The sequence below is a fragment of the Lepidochelys kempii genome, chromosome 10 (assembly GCF_965140265.1).
Source record: "Lepidochelys kempii isolate rLepKem1 chromosome 10, rLepKem1.hap2, whole genome shotgun sequence".
NCBI lineage: Eukaryota > Metazoa > Chordata > Testudines > Cheloniidae > Lepidochelys > Lepidochelys kempii.
The window spans coordinates 29,649,003-29,669,425 of NC_133265.1; the positions used below are offsets into that span (position 1 = coordinate 29,649,003).

At 42.4% G+C, this 20,423-nt stretch overlaps 1 protein-coding gene across 11 annotated transcripts in view; it reads right to left on the minus strand.

The window, feature by feature from the left end:
• Window positions 1-20,423, minus strand: part of RBFOX1 (RNA binding fox-1 homolog 1) — a 2,436,731-nt gene that overhangs the window by 2,259,561 nt on the left and 156,747 nt on the right. The gene's annotated exons all lie outside the window — the stretch shown is intronic.

The following is a 20,423-nucleotide window of genomic DNA, read 5'->3' on the forward strand; positions in this document are numbered from 1 at the left end:
CTGCCTCTCTATTAGTCTATTCACCCCCACCCCACAGCGTTAATGAATTCCAACCGGCACAACACGTCTGAGAGTGCTACTATGGAGAAACACACTTCTTGGGTGCCGGAAGCACTAGACATTTGGCATCATGCCTGCTATACATCCAAATACAGCAGTACTCAAAATAACCACACTTACTGCAATGTGTCTCCTACACATCATTACTGTGTCTCCTACACATCATTTCTGGTACACTGCCTTCTTCAAGACCAATAAAGATAGAAGCACTAAATCCACCCCTTGCTTAATTCCACTGACATCAAAGTCGTGACACCAGGGATGAATTTGGCTCTGACATAAGAACTGAATTGAAACTCAACTTTTAAGCATCTCTACTAACAATTTAGAGTTAGCTTCTCCTAGATTCTGCTTCTGATGGTGCTGAAGGGGATTTTCATTTCCTACTTGATGAAGTTCCAAACCTCTGGTTTGTGGTTGTTACTGCTGGGAAATTCTATGGGCAAAAAAACCAGGGGCCTGATTTTCCTCTCCCTCTGAGGTAAACCAGGTGCACCTCCACTGAAGCCATTGTCATTACGCAGGTATAAACTAGGTGGAAGGGAGAAGAGAACTTCTGTGTGGAGTCCAGAAGGAAAGTTACCAAAACTAATTTCTGATCTATTACTAAGTGAGACCTTGCCTTACCAGCTGGGTATCTGGACCAAAGAGCTATAGTGACTGACAGACAGGTGAGGAAAATTATTATTTGCAGGGCTGCAGAATTATGGCATAATCCCACTTGCTGGCCTGATGAGCCAATTTTTCTGGAGAACAGCTAAAACCAAGGTGAAACTCTAATCTTTGTGCTGAAGAACTATGCGGAGGTCATTTATGCTAAGTCACATAACTGTGGTGGCTTTCTCTTTGATAACCTAGGGAGCTCACATGAACTATACTTCCTGAGAACCTGTTACAAGAACTTCTTTGCTGATCTGGATAGCTGTTAAGAGTCAATTTGTTCTCTCAGTCTGATATGACAAAAGCTCATCTGGTGAGTAGGAGAGCACAAGCGATGAAATCTCATTTGCCATATCAGAAAACTCAAACAGAGTGTTTAAGATCAAGATTTAGGCGAAGAGCCTGTTGATGAGCGAGGGAAGGATCTGTGGCCCACTGAAATCAGTGGAAAGTTTCCCATTGATTTAGGCTTTGGAGGAGGTCCTACTGAGCAGAGGCAAGGTCAAAGTCATGACATTTAAGTTGCAAACTCAGTAAATTGCTAGAGTTGAGATATTTTGTTATTGGGCTCTGTGACAGTCACAACCTTTCTCAGGGCTCACACTCAGGTAGGTTCAAAGCCCTTTCCCCTTTCAAAGGTCTTTTGGGGTTTTAGTAAGTCTTTGGGTGGCAGAAACTTGTTAGCTGTTTTTGTCTCAGCTACTCTGGTAACAAGAGTCAGCTCATTCTGAGGCACTGCAGCTTTCCGCCTTGTTGTAGCCCCTTCCTGTGACCAGCTCTCCTTTGTACAAGCTTGCTTCCCCCAGCTGGAGCAGGCTCTGCAGGTGTGTCTATTTGGTAGAGATTGAGCCCAGAGGAGCTTGTTAGCCTTCTCCTGATTGGGATGGGGGCCATGCCCCATCACTGGCTAAGAGAGCATAAGACAGATTGGAGAGTTGAGTTTATTTCAAATGTTGCTACTAGATTGTTGAGTTTTGTTGACTCCAGTTGTTTGGTTTCAGAGAATGCAGAGTGTGGCTCGCAAACCAGCTTCAGGAATGTAGAAAAAGCTTCAGTTTTTAGCCCATTAGATTAAACATTTAGGCTTAATTTTCCTGTAGCAGTAGAGGTATTTTATGAAACCTGGTGCCCCATACTATTTATACTATTTATACTGCTTTATTGCTTAATTTTAGCAGCTTCAAGGGAAATTGTGTTAGTCAGTCTCTTGCTGTTTAAAACTGCATACTCCCGTCCAAACTCAGTAGCAATTCTGACGATTAGCGTGATTAATCAAATCAGGAACATAGGATTTAGGTAAGACCCATTAAAAGCTTTGACTGTTGAATAACTCAGATGAATTTACCAGGGCCTGGTTCTGGGTGGTATCCTGAGCTCTACATGTGCTGCAGAATGGCTTTAATATTATTTTGTCCATTAAAGGAGATCGACTTCACACAATACACATTCTTGAGCTTGAATTTCACTTGAATGCTCAATCAGCCTTAAGTAAGCAAAAGTACTTAAGAGATTTTATTTTGACTTAAAAAAACTGATTTTGACTCTACCTCTCTCAAAGTTCCAGCAAATAGTTCTGAGCATTTCATTTCCTCCATATTATTCTTCACCTATTCATTGCCACATTATTAAAAGACATGGCAGTCTTGTTCTTATATATCACTTATCACTCACATAAATAAAGTAGTGTGTTTGTCTAACAGTAACTAAGAGTCAGGACTTTTGGGTTCTTTACCTGGCTCTGGCACTGCTTTACTAAGTGACTTTAGTAAAATCACTTAGACCTCTCTGAACCTCAGTTTACCATCCGTACGTCAGCAATCTAATTGTTACTTAGCCAGTGAGTATTTTTAAAGGTCAGTTTTTTCAGATGAAGAGTCATATATGGGTCAGATCCATCAAATCACATATGCAACTTTAGAGAGACAAGGTGGGTGAGGTAGTATCTTTTACTGGACCAACTTCTGTTGGTGAGAGAGACAAGCTTTCGAGCTTACACAGAGCTCCGTGAGAGGACTGCAGGGGACTGGAGTAGAAGACCTCCGGAGGTCCCTTCCTGTCCTATAATTCTGATTCTGAGCATTCATCATTCCTTGAAAACCACTACACATTCCATGTATTTCTTCAAAGTATATCTGCTAGTATAGTTCATAATGCTTACAAGTTTATCCTTTTATTTAATGCACTGATTTAGTCACATATTGTTCAACAATTTTGCCACTGGAGGATTTTCAATGTGAACTTTGATTCCTCCTATAATCCTTCTTCCAAAAGCTTTCCATCAATGGGAACTTAAAACTTCTTTCAGGATATTGATTTACTACCACCTACCAGAGGACACACTTTGGATGCTGTTTCCATACAGTGATCATTATTCACCTGAGGCCCTATTTTTGTCACTTTTAAACCCAGCATTTGCTATGCCTACCTTTTAACAGATTTCTAAAACTTTTCACCCACATAATTTATGGGATCCATTTACAAGAAGTAATCAGGAATGTGTTTTTTTTTTCCCAAATAACCGACAAGTTTATTTGTGAGAGTCAATATTGTATAGTTCTTGCTGATATGAATAATTTTGCTTGCCTTTTTATTGTTTTTGTAAGCCATCTTTCACCAGTAAAATTAAAGCTGTATTACTATAGCCGAGTTGTAATACTATAACCTCATACCTCAAGGGTATCTGGCTTTCCCCCAGTACCTACACAGATAAAAAACAGCTTCCAGTATCCTATACACTGTTTTCTCCCCTTACAATCCCTTGAGGTCAGATTCAATTTCCTTCTCTCCAAGATGCCCAACAGCAGGTAACTCCAAAACAACCTCCAGTTCCACTTACCCTAGTTTACTTGGCTGAGGGTAAAAAGTAAAGAGAAAAATCCCAAAGTAAAAGTTAAGAGGGTCACAGACACTATAGTTTTATCATTGCAGAAAAGTGCAATTAGCTTGGGTCTAAGCTTAGTTATGTGGTAAGATTAAGCAATATATAAATCTGCTCTGTTAAAAAGTTCATTGTTTCAAACAGGCTGATTTTTTGTGTCCCAACATCCCCGTCTGGGAAATGTCCCTGTGTTCTGTCTCAGCAATGTGTCTCACCTCTTCTCTCCTTCTTTACATAGCCCTGTAACAGAGGTCTTCTGTTAATCCCATTAGCAGCTGTTAGAAAATTGGTGTGGCGTGTTAACGACACCTGTGATGTGAGGGAAGTGGGAATGGCTCTCTGAAAAGTGAACTAGGAAGATAGAGACAGAGTAGGTCCAAGAGGGAAACTCTAGAGACAGTCTAGCTCAGATAGAAAGTTCAGGGGTTTACATTGTGCTATTGTTTCTGAGTCATCAGTATAACGACTGCAGGGAAGGGGTGACTCTGAATGCTAAGGATAGAATTTTCAGATGGATCTAAGGGAATTAGGCACCCAATGCCCATTGAAATTCAACAGGAATTTGGCATCTGACCCCTCCTGTCCATTGAAAATCCTACCTCAGGTCTTGATCCAAAGCCAGTGAAGTCAAAGGGAGTCTCTCATATCTTCACTCTTTCAGGTCTATTAAGGACAGGGTAGCATCCTAGCCCATTCACAATCCCTCTTTACTAGAATCTGAAAAATTAGATTCTTCCTCACCTCAACACCCTATTATGGAGTGGACTTATTATCCTTGGAGTCCATGTGAGTGATACAGTGCGTGCCTTACCACTGCACAGCAACAGTTAATTTTGATATGACAGGTGTTTCTCTCAATGTTGTCCTTATCTCCTTCCACTATACATCTCAACAATGATTCACATTTAATAAAATGCTTTATTGCCCATTTAGTTCCCTAAATGTGACCACTAGAGACGTGATCCTGCAAAATATTAAAGCCAATGGGGACTTTGCCGGTGACTTTAAAAGGATGCAATATCAGACTACAGGTGTTTACAAAATACCTTCAATCCTTAAGTTACTTATATGGACCCCATTACTATGATATCTATGTCTCTTCCAATCTTTTATGCATTTATCCTCACAATACCCCTGTGACATAGGGAAGTACTACTCTATATTATCTTTAGCACTGTTCAGAGTGAGACCTGGATCCTAGTACTAAGCTGTGTCCACTAGGCCACCTCTTCCTGCAAAGATGCTGAAATTACAGTCATGATCAGCCAAGTGACGATGTAAAAACAGCACCTTCTGCATCCCAGATCTGCTCCCCATATGCATTATGAAAGGGATATGCAGATGTTATTAAACAAAAAAAAAGCCAGTATTTTGCTTCATGTAATTTCTTTTAGCATTGCAGTACCAATTTATCTATGGCAGAAAGAACTGAATTCTCTGGCTTATGCATCCACAGCAGAATTGTTAGCTACATCCAATATACAAAATCTTTATTAGCAATGGTTGGTGATGCATGAGCCTGAAAGAACACAGGCTGTCTTGACTTCCCTATTGTCCACAGAATATGCAGAGCTGGCACTTAATAAAAAAATCTCTTGTGCAAATTTGATCTGATAGGCATTGAGACACAAACACAAAACCCCATGATGTGATTTTAAGTAAGACTCTTCTCAGAGAATAACCATAGCTTAATGAAAGTAGAAATGACTCAATAGAAATATTTGAGGTAATAAAGGTGAAGAGGACAAGAAAGGTTTCAGAGGAACAGCCGTGTTAGTCTGTATTCGCAAAAAGAAAAGGAGTACTTGTGGCACCTTAGAGACTAACCAATTTATTTGAGCATGAGCTTTCGTGAGCTACAGCTCACTTCATCAAGAAGTGATGAAAGAAAGTAGTCACATTGGTCACAAGAAGTGAGACAAAAAGTAAGGGGATACATTTAACTGGGTTTATGAAGGGCAGGTCTTCACTACCTGCCGGATCTGAGGGTAGTGATCGATATATCGGGGATTGATTAATCGTGTCTCTTCTAGACGCGATAAATCGATCCCTGAACGTGCTCCCCGTCGACTCAGGAACTCCAGCTCATGAGAGGCGGAAGCAGAGTCGACGGGGGAGCGGCAGCGGTTGACTCGCTGCCATCCTCACGGCCAGGTAAGTCGACCTGAGATATGCCGACTTCAGCTACGATATTCGCGTAGCTGAAGTTGCGTATCTTAGGTCGATCCCTCCCCCCAGCGTAGACCAGGGCTAAGAAAAAAATGTTTCATGATAAGGACAATCAAACAGTAGAACAGTCTGCCTGGTGAGATAATGGTAACATCATTAGATGTGTTTGAGGAAAGATTAGATACAGTTATGGAAAGGATGGGGTGGGAACTAATTCTTGTGACCAAAGGAGCTGGACAAGATGATCTGAGATATCCCCTTCCAATTCAATCATCTATGTCAGTGGTTTTCAACCTTTTTTCATGTGCAGACCCCTAAAAATTTCTAAAGGATGTGCTGACCCCTTTGGAAATTTTAGATCTAGTCTGCAGAGCTTATGGGGTCCATGGACCACAAGTTGAACACCACTGATCTATGTGATCCCATGGTTACATATTTTTCTGGTCATTTCTTTACATCTCCTTTGTTTCTTGTTACTAATACAAAATGTAAACTTCCATTATGACCACAGGGTGAAAAATATCCCATTAACTTAAATCCTTCTTTTAAAAAATCATAAAACCATCAATTGCCTAATCAGTGGCTGAGACAATGAATCCTGCACAAGTCTCACAAGAGAGAAAGTTTCATGAAACAGCGTGTTTCATATTTAGGGCCTGATCCAAACCCCACTGCAGTCAGTAGAAAGACTCCAGTTTACTTCACAGGATTCTGGATCAGACCTCTAGCTCAGAAAATCATATGCCAAAGGCACTTAAACATACATCAAGGGTCAAATCCTGCCGTTAGCTATTTAAGAGGAACTGCAAATGACTCTCCCTGTGTTTACTTTTGGGAGGGCAGACTCTAGCCCTCACTGTGGCATTTTGGTCACATTTGTTCTTCCACTACATTTTAGGTCTATAAGCTAATTCTGTGATAAGCTTGTTTTTAAGGGGCAGAATCTGATAGCCTTCATCCTCAAAAAGTCCCATTCATTTTAACGGGACCACTCACAGAGTAAGGTTCGAATACCGAACGCGAGTCTGGCCAAAAATCAACAGTTAGTTTAGCTGATTCATACAAACATTCCATCGTTGTTGCTCCCCTTCCCCTAACTTGCTTCAACATGCCTCTGTCTGTCCATATGCTAGACAGACAAGGTGGATGAGGCAGTATCTTTTATTGGCCCAACTTCTGCTGGTGAGAGAGACACGCTTTCGAGCCCCACAGAGCTCTTCTTCAAGTCTGGAAAAGGAACTCCCAGCTTCACAGCAAAATGCAAAGTGGAACAGATTGTTTAGCATGAGCAATTAGTACATATTGTAAGGGACCATTGAAGGTAGAGACACCAACTCAAAGCGACACCAGACCCTGCCAGAATAACAGATGCAAAACCCGCAGACATACCTCCACTGCTCCAATGATCAAACACCCACCTCCCAACACACCTTTCAAGATCCATGGATACTACACACGTCTATCATAACATGTGGCGTACCTCATCCAGTGCATTAAATGCCCCAACAACTATGTGGGTGAAGCCAAACAATCACTACACTCTTGAATGAACTTACCCAGGAAAATGATAAAAGACAAAAATACCCTATCATCTGTGGATGGACAGATAAGATCGCTCTGTATCTAACCTCTCTGTCCTTATCCTCAAAGGAAACCTACAGAATACTTTCAAAAGATGAGCCTGGGACCTTAAGTGCATTACTCTGCTGGACACCAAAAATCACAGACTGAACAGAGACACTGAATTTATGGCTTATCACAACAATCTGTGACCTCTAACCCCCTCTTTTTGGTCTTTGCCTGCAGAGGTGTTATGGGCCACTCTTGATTGGTCCCTTACAATATGTGCTAATTACTTATGTTGATATCCTGGGACCAACGTGGCTACAACTACATTGTATGTTCATACAGTGTGACCTCTTAAAGGGAGGGACCATACTCCCTGAGTGACTTGAAAACATCTAGCAAATTGTAGCACCTCCCATAAGCACATAAACAATAGTAACAATAGCAGCACAGCAAAGGGAAAGCTATAATGAAGTTAAAGAAAATCTCCTGAGGGCAGGAGATGCACTAGCAATGTCACAAGGAACAGTGAACCATCAACAGGAATATGATAGAGAATGTCAAAAACCAGAAAACTGTTGCCCATATCACGGGCACCAACCTTCTTCTTTGCAGGTGAGTGCTCCTCCTCTGCTCTGCCCCAAGGCCCTCCGCCCCTGCTCCACCCCCTCCCCCTGGCCTCCAAACAGCTGATCAGAGTGGTGGCTGATGGGTGCTTTTTTTCCCTATGGGTGCTCCACCTGAGGCGCACCCACGGAGTCGGCGCCTATGCCCCATATAGTTCGCCAACACAAGAGCATAGCCGATATCATTGACAAGCCAATCAACAGCGCCCTCTACCTTTGGCTTTAAGCATTACAACCTACACTCTGCCTCTTTTCGAATGCATGGAGCAACAGCCCGATGAATCATCAGGTAATGGTAACACAGGACAAACCTTCAGAAACATAGTATCTGTGGCTTTATGTGATAGATAATTGGGACTGACACCTTGTGGCATATCTCTGATGGAGCAGTCTTACCCACTATAGAGCCAGTCTCTGCAACCCTTATTTATGATGAGTAGAAGTTTGCTCTATGAGTAATTTGAATGAGGCTGTTTTGCAGAATAAAGTACCAGCTAATGTAACAGCAGCAGAAAAGAGGAGGTGGTCTGGTCCAGTGGGAGGTACAGAGAATCAGAACTCTGGCAGTCTGTTCCCAGTCCTCGTCTCTGACACACTGGGTGACTGAGAAAATGCCTTGGTTTCTCCTATTTGTAAGATGGGAATGGCAGTACTTACCTACTTCATGGGGGTGTTGTGAGGGTAATTGTCTAAAGCTTGCACACCTTTCTTAAAGCTCTCATATAGTTCAATGGGTGCTTTACTTAACTAAGGATTACAGTTTATGGCCTGTTTGTAAAGTGTTTCAAGTGCCTCTCATCTAAATTGTGACAGTAAGTGTGCAGAGCTATCATTATGCAACTCAAACTAAACAACATGCTTAGCAAACTCTCTGTAGAGCTTAGGTTTGAAATAACATGGAAGAAGCATGAACAGGTTAAGAAAGCAGCAGCACATCTTAAAGGTAGGATTCATTCTTTTCAGTCGTAAGGCCTAAAAGCGAAGCAATATACAACAGACATTGCAATGGATCAGTAAGAAGGTGAGAGTTTCTAAGAATGAAAGCAATGCAGAGACAGTACACACAAAAGCAGCAGAATTTAGCAGCAAATGAAAAACATATTGATAAAGGTGAAAGGAAAACAATCCATGTGGGCCAGAATCTGATACCCTTTCATAAGGTAGAACCTTGTTCCATGACTATTTATGGAATATAGTACCAGACAGCAAGAATAGGAGCATCAGAATCTAGACTTTTAAAAGAATATTTTGGAAACACTGAAATATACAACGGAATTCTGCAAATTTCAGAGCTTTCTGCAAGACTTACTCTCTGCAGAGCAGGCATTGTAGGAGGAAATCATGTCTGAAAGCTCTTTATACTGATAAAACGTGCTATATATTATTTCAAGACTATTTTGAATTGCTCTTACTCTTGAACAAGGACAATTTAACTACTTTAATAGGATGAAAGAGATTTGAGAGTATTTCGGGAAGATTAGAACAATTATACCATTTTAGACCCACAATAGGAGCTTAAAGCACTTTTAATGGCATAAGGAGGAATTGAAGTGTGTAATACCATATAGGATGGGTTTTTTAAAAAAAGATAATTTGATAAAGATTTAAACTAAGTTAATGGATATCGCAGCAATTATCTACAGACTGGATTGTTAGAACCAGATTTTAAAAATAATCCCCTTTGCACAAATTCACAAAAAAATATTTTTGATTGCTATTGGTATGAGCTGGGTGACCTTGTTATGGGTCAGGTTAAAACCCCATTGAGGTTGATAGGTGTGAATTCATCCTTCAGTTAACATAAACTGTAAACCAGAGATGAAAGTAAGCCGGTACGGTCTGGTACGGCATACCGGAAAGAGCCTGTACACAGCTGACTGTCCTAGCAGGGGGAAGCTTCCTCAGGCTGGCGATTTAAAGGGCTCAGGGGTCCCGGCAGTGGCCAGAGCCCCGGGCCCTTTAAATTGCAGCCAGAGCCCTGCGATTGGAGCCCCAGGGATGCAGCGTCGCCAGGAATAATGGTGGTAGCCCAGAGCTCTGGCCGCCGCTACTGCAGCGGCGCCCCGGGTCCTTTAAATCGCTGCCAGAGCCCCACTGCGGGAGCCCGAGGGTAGCGGTGGTGACCTGCGTCTCTGGCTGCTGTGACTGCAGCGGAGCCCCAGGCCCTTTAAATCTCTATATAAAGGGCCCGGGGATTTAAAGGGCCCGCCCCTTCCAGTTGAGGCCCCACCCCCCTGCTCAGGACTCTAGCGTACCAGTAAGTCCTTTAAGTTACTTTCACCCCTGCTGTAAACATAAGCCCATCTAGGACAAATGGTGTGTGAAACCACACAGGAGCTTTTGGGACTAGAATGATTTTGGGTAGGTATGTGTGGGAATGTGACAGAAGCCACAGATACTGAGGTCACAATAGAGAGTGCGAGAATAGACAGTGCAAGCAGAGGAAAGGAGACAAGAAAAGCCAGGTAGAAGCCCATGGCCAGAGCATGACTCCCTCATTTCGGGAAGCTGGGTGTGGGCATCGGAAGCTCCCTAGAAGTGGGGGAGGCACCGGCACCTGGACTTTGGCTACATCCCCTGCTCCACCCCAAGGCCACCTCCACTCAACCTTCTCCCCCACCCCGAGTCCCCACCTCTGCTCCATCCCCACTCCCCCTGAGGCCCCGCTGCCTGCCTCTCCACTCCCTCCCCATGCCCCCCACTCACCCCTCGCGCCTCTCCATCTCCACCCCGAATGGCAGGCAGGGGGTTCTTAGGGAAGAGGTGGACTGAGGGCCAAACCTCAGGGGGAAGAGGCAGAGCAGGGGTGGGAAGAGGAGCAGAGCAGGTGCGGCCACAGGGGAAGAGGACAAGCAGGAGCAGCATCTTGGAGTGGAGCATGGGCAGGCCTATAGCCCGGATGCCCTTTTGGTGACAGTGCTCCAAATGTGGCAGGCCAGCACCCCCCCCCCCCCCCCGAGGACGGAGCACCACATCCTGTTTGGGGAGGCTTAGCCTCCTCCGGCTTCTTATACCCACTGCCCATGCAGAAGCCTATGAGCACAGTGTGATCCTGGAAAGAGCTAGAGAGAGTGAGAGTTTTTTTCTCTCTTTTGGCCAAAGAGACTTGGGGGGAGGTAAGTGAAGAAACTGCACCATTTGTTACTGGTTCCTTCTGCATTAGAGACTCAGCACTTTGTAAACTATTTATAAATAAACTACATCAAAGGAACACCTATCACCAATTTCTACTTCCAGCTGGATCATCCACTGGGCCGTGAACATTGACTAAAGACTCAGGTCCAAAGAGTCAACACTACAATAATTTGCACAATGTATTGCAGCCATTTAACTTTTCAATGACGATTTCTTCTCTCTCTCTCTTCTCCCATAAAAGTATAATGCATAACCTAGGTGATTTCTGGTTTTCTAATCTCCCTGACAACTAGATGAGCCAGCTACTGCTTGTAAAATGGCACCATTACCATGGAGTCTGAGGAATCTTCTTCCTCCACCCAACTTGGCTTCAAAAATCACTTCAACACGCACATGGAGAGGGGAAGTGAATGATTTCAAAGTCTCACTCTCTCCCCCCTTCCCCACACATGTACTAAATTTAACTCATATGTAGCTTAGAGCAGTGGTTCTCAAAGCCAGTCCGCCGCTTGTTCAGGGAGAGCCCCGGCGCACCAGACTGGTTTGTTTACCTGCCTCATCCGCAGGTTTGTCCGATCCTGGCTCCCACTGGCCGCGGTTTGCGGCTCCGGGCCAATAGGGGCTGCGGGAAGCGGCGCGGGCCAAGGGACGTGCTGGCCGTCCTTCCTACAGCCCCTATTGGCCTGGAGCGGCAAACTGCGGCCAGTGGGAGCCGCGATTGATCGAACCTGTGGATGCAGCAGGTAAACAAACTGGTCCAGTGCGCCAGGGGCTTTCCCTGAACAAGCGGCAGACTGGCTTTGAGAACCACTGGCTTAGAGTGCATAGGGACAAAGGATTTCCCTGCAGTTTTGCCCTTTGAGCTTTCAGGGTCATTCTCATACCTTCTGAGCAGCAGTATTTTCTTCTCTCTGTGCTGTACTCCATATTCACTAGAGCTTATTTCAGGATCTAGAAGGGAGCCACAGACTGACAGGGGAAAGGGGTATGTCACTGGTCAATGCCCTAGAGAGCAGTTAGCAGTATGTCACAGCACGCTACAGAACTTTTAGTGTGCAGCAAGCAAGGGCACTGTAGATTCACACCTCATTTGCCATGCACAGTGTCTTCATATAGACAAGCCCAGAGAAGAAGAGGATCCGTTGCTGAAGTTCCTCCACATCAACAGGACTGGTGGATCTGCTGTTGAATGATCTTTAGCCAGGACTCAAGATGAGCGGAAGACAAGAGAATTTGCCACTAAATTTTCCTTTCCTGTGCCCTCACTATGCAGATGTCATGATTTTTAAGATGCCCCCCAGATTTTTTAATGTTTGGGGTTGGCAGTACTGGGGTTGAAAGGATTGGAGAAGACTCTGGTTTAAGACAAGAGAATCCACTGTTTTCTGGACCAAATACAACTCTTAATTCATTGACAAGGTTTCCCCACAAGAATAAAATGCATACTACTTTTTTAATACTGACACACAAACATCCAGACTATGTATATTCCACCATACAATTTGCCATGCTTTGTCACATCTTCCCTGCTATGTGGAAGAGGAGGAGAGAGCCACTACTAGAGAGCCTTGATTATATAATACTTCTGCAAAATGCTTCAGTGTAAAAGACTAGACAGATGAAACTAGACAGATCGTGAACTGGAAAGAAAATTCCAGAGCAGGATATCCCTAAATCCTTCTGAATGAACTTTGTCCAGTATTCACGTTACTCAGAACTTGGTGGACTTCATAGGAGCTATCAACCAGGCCATTTATATATCCCATCCCATCCCTGAGCATCTTATTATATTTACCACAATCACCATACCCATCTAGGGTATATTAATAGTTGTGTATTAAGCATTTTGGGCTTCTCTTCATGAGTGATGTTCCTTATATCTTACTGAGTGGAAAAACATGGGGAAAGATACTTTAATGGGACACATAGGGTGGGGGGGTGGAATCAGAGTGCTTTATGAGCTCTACCTTTCAAAAACATTTGTTGTGTAATAAAAATCCTTGACTAGTAATACTCCTGAGCCAGCACAAGGTTCTCCCTCACCCCATTGGGTTTCTAAGTTCTGCATTCCTAGGGCCTGATCCAAAGCCCAACAAAGTCAGTGAGATTTTTCCATTGATTTTAACAGGCTTTGAATCAAGGCTATAATGCACAAGCCTATTTCTAAAATTACATCGGATCTGAGTTCTTTGTAGAACCCATAAACAATAAGGCCGCCTCAGCCTTTCCTTTTCTATGTGACTTGAAGGGTATAGTCTGCTTTTCCAATGTCTAAAATGTGCATGGTATACTGACATGTAGGAGGTCTGAAGCCTAGCATTCATTTTTTGTGCACATTATCAAAGGTATGAACTGTCATAAAGGAACAGAGCAGCAGTCCATTAGTCCAGTATCTTTTTGTGGCCAATGTTAGATGCTTAAGTGGAAGGAGTTAGACTTTTATAAGACACTAATTATGCAATACTGTACCAGGAAGGGAAATTTCTTCCTGACCCCAGCTGGTGTCTCTGGCACATTGTGGGGAAAAATTCTCTCAAAGCACAAATCCTCATGAGTCATTATTCTGCAGTCAATAAATACATGCAACAAAAAATCTAGGCCATGGCCCGTTGTATACACAGTCTGTGCATTTGCTATAATGCTGAAACAGTTCACTGCTTTGTGGGTTATTTGCAGGAGTTCTGCACCTCTCGGACCAGACTGAGACAAACAACTGGTTTTCAAGACCACAGTGTTACAGACATGGAGTCAAGGACTGAACCCTTCTAAATACACAGCTCTTGATTGCTGTCCTGTGGGTTGACCTAAATATCAGGATGCTACCCATATTTTAGGATTCTACTTTTTATGCAAGTAGTTAAAATTAGACAATTGTGGGGTTTCAAGCATGTGTGTCAAGCATGGCAATACTACTATACGTTTTTCTGAAAATCCACAATTGACGGCACCCGAAGTCTTTGGAAGTAGATAGAAAATACTATGACTGGATCTTCTATGTGACATCACTGTTCTGTGCCTGTTTCCCCATCTTCAAAGAATAATACTTATGTTCCTTTGTAAAATTCTTTGAGCTCTGCAGATGAAAACTCCATTTAACAGCTACTTAGTTATTATTTATTAGTGGAAATAAAATATTCAGGGATTCTTATTTTATCACCTGCTGAAACGCCTGAAAGATAGAGTTACTCATAATTCAAAAGGTAGGTTTAAACTGGCAAGACTAATTATTCAAAAGATTTTTACCTTAAGAAAGAAGGTAGGAGTCAGAAAATAAAATAAAAGTGGAAGATTTCTTTTGTAAGCGATATTATTCAATTGCACTCTAATGTAATGGCATTGCAATTATTTGGCTTTCACCCTGCTTCGCTCTCTTTGTAAAACTTTCCTATGAAAGTTACCCTGCTTCAGTTTACCTCCCCTATTTTTTTTCTCATTCAGTGTAGGAAAAAAGAGCACCCTTCTTTACAAAAAGAAAGGACACCCAAGAGTGTGGCCAGACGGAAGAGTAACATAGCCCCAGCTCACCAAGGTACTCAGGGAAGTATTGAACTTTAAGCATGTAAGTAGTCCCTCCATTTTTAGTGGAATGCTTACTACCTTGCTGCATGGGGACCATCAGGATTATACAGATCTTGAGCCTGATTCAGTGTCCAGTGGAAGTCAATGGATTGACTTCAGTTGGTTTTGGACCAATGCCCTTGCTGATTTTTTTAAATCTCTCTGCTTCGGTGATAGGAATGACAGACACGGGGGTTGTTTAACAAAGTGACACCGAGTATAGCAGAAATGGTGTGATGCTTCTGCAAGAATGGCCATATACCAACAAAAGCACAACTATACAATGACAAGCCAGAAAAGGCAAAATAAGGGGGAGAGGAGAGGGGAAGGGAGACTTGTTTTTAGATGTAAATTTTCCATTTGGGTTTGGATTTTCTGCAGTGAAACCCGTGAATCTTAACAATGAAACTTTGCCTGATTGGCCGTAATTGATAATATTGCTCTGCATGGGCAAAACTAGTCTGCAAAAAGCTTTGACATACCACTTTCCTTTACAGGGTCTGTGCTGGAAAGATCTCAACTGTAATTCAGGCTGCTTAGCAATATGCCAGTCCAGAGCCTAGCATACACAACATTCTGCTTTTTAATAAAATAAGTTCAAGAGAGAGTTTTGCATTCATTCTTTCTGGCATTAACAACCCTGCTGCCATTTTAACATGTGCCATATTTAGATACCTTTGAATATTGTATTTTAAATTCTCCAATAGAAAAAAACAGGGACTTCAGTCATCCCACTTGCGCTGAACTCACAGCATTACCCAAAATGTCAAGGTAATGTCTCCCTAGTCTGTTTTTATTACCATGCCAGCCTATGTTCACTAAATTATGTTCAGATACATTGATTTCCTTCAACAGGGAATAGGAAAACACAGCCAGAAATTAACACTAATCTTCTAATTCAGCAAGAATAAAATATCTGACTGATTAAATCTTAATTAACAGTTCACAAAAGGCTGCGTACTGTCATGTGGCATATGCATCTTAATTATCTGACTGTACTATTGCCATTTGTATGATGGGTAAAGGTTTGTGCAATTTCTTCAGTTTTTCATCTCCATTGCCTTCCATTCCGAATAGCTTCTTCCTTTTCTTTTCATTTTAATAAAGTAGTGGAACCTAATGCTGAAGGCCTAATTTTTAGGAGATCCATATTTTTAGAAAATATTTTAAAATTGTCCAGCTGTCTTTTATGTTGAAGTTTCTCATATAACTTCTGACCATACACATATGTACACTTACACAAACACACCATGCTCACCATGACAGGTTTCAGAGTAACAGCCGTGTTAGTCTGTATTCGCAAAAAGAAAAGGAGTACTTGTGGCACCTTAGAGACTAACCAATTGATTTGAGCATGAGCTTTCGTGAGCTACAGCTCACTTCATCGGATGCATACTGTGGAAACTTTTTGAAGTGAGCTGTAGCTCACGAAAGCTCATGCTCAAATCAATTGGTTAGTCTCTAAGGTGCCACAAGTACTCCTTTTCTTCATGCTCACCATGTGTGTGTAATGTATGTATTATTATTTCCCAATCTTTATTGGATCAGGATCTAATAATATAAAGAAAATGGATGCAACAATTATCCCTCCATCTTAAGAATTCAAAAATATAAAAATATGAGAGCTGGTTGACAAGTTTTCTGATGGAACATTTTCCACTGGAAAAAAAAATAGCTGATTTGATGTCATTGAAATGTCAAAATATTTTGATTCAACCTTACTGAAACATTTCTATGAGGCTGAAATGATTTCTTTCAATAAGGTTGAACTGCTTTATTTTCTCTTTATTGTTTTGAGTTTCTTTTATATATATTATAAACATCAAAATAAGTTTAAAAAAACAGTTCAACATTATCAGTAAGATCAAAACTGAATATTTTTGCAATATTTCATTTCACAAAAAATTCAGAAATTGATGTTTTGTTCTGATGCCAGATTAAATGGAATTTCACCAGGACTACACACATACAGAGATTAAGCATGTACTTAATAGCTTTACTGATTAGGGCTAGGGTGCTCAGAACCTAACAAGATCAAGGCCTCACTGAGAGAGTGTCTGAAAACAAGAGTAACTATCAGGACCACCAGAATACATGACACTAAAAGTGGACAAATAAAGCTGAATATTTGCTGTAAACATTCATTTAAAGTAAAATACAAGTTCACTACAGCTACGTTCACACCATTTTCACATTCACATGCCACCAACATCCATACAATGGAGTTTTACTCACAAGCATGCTCCCTGGAAACTCATTTGAAAACAGTCTTGTGTGCATATAAACAGATGGTGAAAGTTGTAGTGGCTTTCCAGAAGGATTTGCACCAGGAATTTGATTATAGGAGTTGTAACGTACCACTTCCCTTTACGGGGTTGTGATGGAGACTATGTACCAGTGAGGTGAGGGTTAAGAAACTACTCTGGATGTAGGAAGCCACACCCTCCTCACCTCTGCTGGGTATGATTCCAGTGGTGAGAGCACTCAAAAGGGAGCAGCTCAGCTCAGCCAGGGCTGACTGAGGAGGAGGGCAGTTGGGTGCAGCAGCCTCCTGCCAGGAAGCTACCAAGACTCCAAGCCACCAGGACTGAGCCTCATAGCCAAGCAACTGGAAGCCCCTCAACCGCGGGAGCTGAAGGTGACGACTTGCTGTTGCCTGTGGAAGAAACTCCGGAGACAGATCAGAGGGGAACATAGGAGGGACCCCATGTCCAACCCATGACTACTTCGGCGGGACTGGAACAAGGGTAGGAAGTGACCCAGGGAGCATGCTCAGGGGTCTCAGACCCTCGGTCCTGTACAAGAACTACTATTTCAAAGGGCCCTGGGTCAAAAACAGTGGAGTAGGGTGGGTCTGGGTTTCCCTACCCTACCCCACCACCACTTCCCTGAACTGTAGATGCTCGGCAAAGCAGCCTTTGGACTCTCGCCAGTGGGTGACATTTCCCCTGAGCTACAGCTGCTAGGTAAGGTGTCCTTTGGACTCTCGCGACTAAGCGCAACACCACAGAGTGTCACCATTAGGCAGTACTGCCAGCCTGGGGCGCACAGCAAACCCCCGACAGGAAAGATCTGAAATGTAATTCAGGATGCTTGGTAGCGTGCCACTCCAGATCCCAGTGTATGCAACAATGTGCAAGTCAGGCATCAAAAGGAGCATCATGCAACCAGCCGAAAGCAAGCAACTGAACTAGAATTTTTATTCTGTGAAATCCCGGCCCAGTTGAAATCAATGGAAGTTTTGCCCCTGATGTCAACAGAGCCGAGCTTTCACTCCAAGAATCTAACAGTAAGACACAGGGAGAAGAAACTTAACTACAAGCTACTTGGAACAATTTTGAAGAAGAAATTGTTATGAGACGGTTGCAATCTACTTATGGACATTCCACAAGCAGGAAATGAGCAAATAAATGATTCATTACAAATATGATTCACTTAGTTCTACTTGACACGCTCCAATCTTTATAAGTATAGAAAGGGGGGGGGGAATTATTTTCTCCAAGGATTATTTACAGTAAGTAATTTAGGGATCAGTACGTGTTTTGGTACAACATACGAGTTTCAAATTTCCTATATCTACATGGCTCCTGTTTTGTTTACTTACTCCAGCAATTTATGAAGAGCAAATAAATTATCATGGATATTTTTAGGTGCATGTCCCTTGAAATCTTTGTTAACTTAAAATATTTCATGAACGTTATTCATGATTTTCTGTTTAGTCTATTGCTGGCTATTCAAAATAAAAAACATTCTGTATTGCTTAGCTGTGATTAGCTACATAAGTCACTGAGTATTGTTTCTGTTCCCTGAATAGATGAGCATAACTTTCATAGTAAAGTTTTTGTTTAAAAATTTGCCTTTCCTGAGTTTCTGCAAATGTCTGGAGAAAGGGAACACAAAACAGACACAAACACAGCCAAAAAGGAAATGCTTTCAGGCTAAAACACTAGTTGCCTGAAAATTTTGTGTACCCTGAATATACTGAATACCTGTAGTTTACATTGGTCTCAACTAGAATTGCAGGTTACTCAGCCCCCCTGACAATCTGCCCCAATTTCAACATCCAAAAAAACCCAGTGGCACCCAATACTCAGAGGCTGTACCAGCTCTACTACTACTACTACTGTCTAGTTAGTTACAGATTATGGGAAACTGATTGTCCATACTGCCCTGGTCTAAATTAAAGCTGAAACATGTTTCCTGATTTAAGCAAACATTTTCAGCTAGGATGACTCAGTCTTGGCCAGACTTCTTGTCAAGTTCAATAATTCATCTATAAACCAGGTTTATGGCAGCAATAGCATAAGGTCTGGCTATCTCCTTCCCTGCAATTTATACCATGATACAATCTGAGGAGGCGAAATAGCTATAAAGGTGACTGGAAAAGCTCATATTGAAGGCAGAATTTGGCTCTGACATGCATATGCAACACCCACAGAAGTCAATGGAAACTGTGAATGCCATTCTGAGGGCAGAATATGGCCCCTTTTAAATATACAAGTCATTATAAAATCCTAATTCATGTACAGCCGTAAGAGATTAACTGAGTGTGGAAGACAGCACAAGAAACTTCTCCTTCCTCCTCCCCTCTAATGGGTACCAGGCACGATCCTGTTGGGGTGTGCTGCTAGATACTAGAAAAAGAGCAAAGAGGTGCAGACTGGGGATGGGGCTCTGGCCTCTGCTGTCACTAGATTGTGGAGCTGATCATGCCGAGGGAAGGTTACACTGCACCCCTGACAGGAAGCTGGGGGGTGGGACTGCTGTTGGAGAGGCTCACTCACTGGGAGACCCAGAAGGAATTGTGGCTGACCCTGTTGCAGTGCAGCCCTTGTCTACTTCTCTCCAGTGTGGGTGGTGGATTAAAAAGTAACAGTCTGGCCCTATTTAGATACCATTACACAGTATTATGCATTAATGCTTTTTTAACAAGGTAAATAAATTCTGCCTTCCATTTGCTGCCAAGACATGAATTCACGGCTCTGTGATTATATGACAGCACCCCACAGCAGCATTACCATCAAGCACACACACCAAGCACTACCCTTCGCCCCTGAGTTACACTGGCTTCCACAGGCTGCTGGGTTCCCAGAAAGGGAAAGTCTGTCCACCACAATAATACATAGCTCTTAGCTGGCGCTTCCCTTCTGTAGATCTCAAAGCACTTTAAATAGAGGCCAATATCACTATCCCCATTTTACAGATGAGAAAATAGAGGCACAGGGAAGTGTAAGTGACTCATCCTAGGTCACTCAGCAGGCCAGTGGCAGAGACAGGAATAAAACCCAAATCTCCTGGGTTCCAGACCAGTGCTCCATTAACTTTCCTGAGATCAATGTCAAGCTGACAGGCTTACAATTACCTGGCTCATTCTGTTTTACCCGTTTTGGAAACTGGTACAACATTAGCTTTTTTCCAGTCTTCTGGCCCTTCCCCAGTGCTCCAAGACTTACTGAAAGTCAACATTAATGGTCCAGCAAGTTCCTCCCCCAGCTCTTTTAAAACTCTTGGATGTAAGTTACCTGCTCATTTAAAAATGTCTAATTTTAGCAGCTTCTGTTTAAAATCCTCCAGAGTTATGAGTGGAATAATCATTCTTTTGTCTTGTTCAAGTAGATTGTAAACTCTTTGGGACAAGGATTATCATCTTTTACCATGTGTTTGTACTACAGTTGTGCAAATAACCAATTTTTTGATTCAGTGGTCAAATCAAAAAATTACAATAGGGAGGAGGGGGTGTTGTTTCAGATCAACCCAAAGCCCCTCAGTTC